At 44.7% G+C, this 3,628-nt stretch overlaps 1 pseudogene; it reads right to left on the reverse strand.

The window, feature by feature from the left end:
• Positions 1–2,715: 2,715 nt before the first annotated feature.
• LOC134958886 (5S ribosomal RNA) lies at positions 2,716–2,834 on the reverse strand (annotated as a pseudogene).
• Positions 2,835–3,628: the final 794 nt, after the last annotated feature.

Here is a 3,628-nt window from a genome sequence, read left to right on the forward strand (position 1 = left end):
CAGACATCGTCCCCTTTTTACACATTACAGCAGACATTGTCCCCTTTTTACACATTAAGGCAGACAGCGTCCCTTTTTACACATTATGGCAGACATCGTCCCCTTTTTACACATTACGGCATACAGCGTCTGTCATCCCCCCAGTCCCTATACACACCACTGGCGTCTCTATAATGGGTGCAGTGTGTGCGGTGCACATGGGCCCCTAAGTCCAGAGGGGGCCCCCACCGCACACGCTGCACCCATTTTCGGAATACTCACCCCTCCGTAGTCCAGCAGCGACGTCCACGGCGGTGTTAAAACTCCATGAAAATGGCCCAGCGGCCATTTTCATGGAGTTCTGCGCATGCGCAGTAGAGAAATCTCAGGGAAAATAGCCGCCGCGCCATTTTCCCAGGGATCTGCACATGCTCAGTAGAGTCTGAGCGCTCTAGTGCTCAGACTCTTCCCGCTGCCGGCAGAGAGGAGGGGGCCCGAACGGAGGAGGCTGCACCCGGGCCTCCTCTCTCTTAAAACGCCCCTGATACACACGCACACACTCTGTCCCCTGTAGTCACCACACACACTTTACCTCCATGGTGAATGACTGCAGGAGTACTAGTCAGAAGGTGAGAGAGCACTGAGCAGGTAGGGCTGCACACAATTTGCCAAGGCCAAGTCGGGGGCGTGGCCTAATCGCGGACCCCCCGTGGCCACGCCCCCTTTAAAAATCCCCGAACCATAGAGCACGCACCTCCAGCTGCTGACCTGGCCGGGAGAGCAGGAGATCTGGGAATGCAGGCAAGGCCAGCAGCACATCAGTTCACCTGCCCCTCTCAAGCTGAGCCGGCGTGGGGGCGTGACCAACAACAAGTATTGCTGGGCGGGGTCTCCGCCTTGCTTTCTCGGGGTCTGCAGGCTTCAAAGTCCCCCTCCCTTCTCCTCCTCCCCTCGCTCCGGTGACAGCGCACATCACAGGGCACAGGCGGCTTGTAATGAGTCAGTCTGACTCATTGCAATGCTGCACACTTTGTGCCCCTTGAACGGGTATGCGGGCAGTGGGAGCGCAGGGGGAATATGCGCTCTAACTAGGTGTGCGCTGTGGGCAACGCCCCTTCTGCACACACCTAGTTACGGCACTGCACTAATTTACTTTAATATTTGTCAACATAATATCGCATTATAAAATACAGGATACAGAATTGCCACCTTAATCGTTAATGTTTTTAACTTTCAATCAGACATATTTATTTGTGCAAAGAGGGGGGAGTATAGCGCCACTTGTGAGGTGTGATATCAGTAAAATTATATAGGTAATCTACAAAGAGTTAACTTAAAATTACCATATCCAAAGCACACATAACCTTATTATAGGTGTCAGCCAAACCCTAAATACGCAGTACCGGTATAGTACTGCTAGGCGTATAGGAATATGGAGGGATAGGGATAGCGGCGACCAGTGTTGCTAAAAAGCAGTTAAGATTCTTATAATTTAAGAGCCAAACGAATGTAAAAAATATTAAAAAATATTTAATACATATGAGAATAAAAAAGTTACACAATTACATTAAAAACCATAAAAAAGTATTTTATATAAAAGACCATAGTATGTACCAAAAAGAATTAAAAAAGGATAGGAGATCAAACTTAGCTTCAAATCAGGAGGGGGTTAGTGCTGGAAACCCAATGCGTTTCGTCTCATCAGACTTCTTCAAGGGGTAGGGACAGAGTGAACCTGCATGTCTATTTATACCCATATTACTTAGTAGGAGGGTTGTGACATCATAGGTGATCATGTGATTCAATTATGTAGTAAACACTTCAGAACTGCTTTGCAGTGCAGCATGAATGGAGACAGGTTGGTGTGGGCTAGTTAGTAATGCAGAACGAATTGATTATAGAGTCTAAAATGAGTCTAAAAAGAACAGTCAGAAGAGATGTATTAGCGGCATTTCCACCACACTTCCGGTGACGGATGCCACGGCTCATAAACATTAGTCATTTCCGCCCCACTTCCGGTCGCGTCTGCGCATGCACCCGCGGCGGCTCCCGGCTTCAAAGCATCCTCTGCGCATGTGTCCACGGCTGCTCCCGGCAGCTGTAGTTCATATGGGAGAGTTCTGTCTCTGTTAGTGTCTATGTAGAAGCGCCCATATTAGGTGGAACTTGGTCCATATATTCCCATGCTGCGGTGGCCATCTTTTAGTGGTTCATCAGACACATGTTTATTCCAGGTGCATCGGTGTCCATGGCAACGGTTCCATAAATAAAAAGAAACAAGTGGTAATATCAGAGTATAATGTTGTTTGCAAGCATTTAGAACAGTTTCCATAGTAACAGCTCACAATAAAATGAGGGAAAGATAGAAAGGAAACATTTTAAAATATATATATAAACATTAGCATTTGTATTTATATAGTAATATTGTAGTGAAAATGAATATGATATAGATTATAAGGTGCTAGTGAAATAATTGGTGACACGAGGTTACGATTAGAGATGTGCAAAAAAATTATTTGTAAAAAATTATATATATATATAAACATATAAAGCTTAAACATGTGGAGGTCCGTGATTAAGTTATGCATGGGTCAAAATATATGGAGTGAGTGCAGGGCTTGTCTTACATATATATTAATTCGTGGATAATTCGATGTGTTTGAACTATATAGTGCTAATAATTGTCTGCATTAATGCTGCTAGATTGGTCAGTAGTTAGTTGACGTCATTTGTCAATCATTACAGTACCCGATCTTCCCAGGTAGTTTCCCTCCCTGGTACTGGTCAGGCCCAAACACTGCTTAGCTTCCAAGATCAGACGAGATTGGGCGTACCAGTGTGGTTTGACTGTACGCGAAGTACTTAGACATCATAACACCAGAGACCACGTAAGTTCGTTTTTTAATCATAAAAGTGCATAGTGTGCAATGATTAGCTAGATATACAAGTATATTCCGTGAAGGTGATAAAAAATGTGAGTGGAAAGGGTTGAGGGATACTGCACCTTATAAAAAAGGTGCGATTTCGTATCCTTCATTTAGGCCAACTGGATGTAGAGTCTGCAGCTGGAAAATCCAGTACATTTCTCGTCTTGAGATTTTGTTTCCGAGATCCCCTCCTCTCTCTCCCAGGCAAACGTGTTCAATAGCCTTAAACGTAAGGTCCTCTGGATTAGAGTTGTGCTGAGATACAAAGTGTTGGGAAACTGCATGGCTTTCCACCTTGTTCCTGATGTTCCTTATATGTTCTTGAATCCGGATTTTGAGGGGTCTCTTTGTCTTTCCCATGTACTTCATTTTGCAGGTGCACTCCAAAAGATAAATCACGGATGAGGTGTTACAGTTCATGAATTCCTTTATGGTGTATTCTTTCTTGTCCTCCATATCACTAAAGGTTTTCCTATTCCGGTGTAGATATTTGCATATGGTGCATTTCCCACATTTATAAGACCCTGTGCATTTCAGCATAGGGGTGTTCCGGGTAGGTTTTTCTTTCAGCATGCTGGGTGCGATGAGGTCCTTAAGGTTTCTTGATTTTTTAAAGATGAGTTCGGGTTTGGGCGGTAAGATTTCTGTGAGCAATGGATCCATTAAAAGGATTCCCCAATGGGTTCTGAGGGAACTTCTAATCACTTTTTCATGTTGACTGA

Source organism: Pseudophryne corroboree, chromosome 9 (genome assembly GCF_028390025.1).
Source record: "Pseudophryne corroboree isolate aPseCor3 chromosome 9, aPseCor3.hap2, whole genome shotgun sequence".
NCBI classification, from domain to species: domain Eukaryota; kingdom Metazoa; phylum Chordata; class Amphibia; order Anura; family Myobatrachidae; genus Pseudophryne; species Pseudophryne corroboree.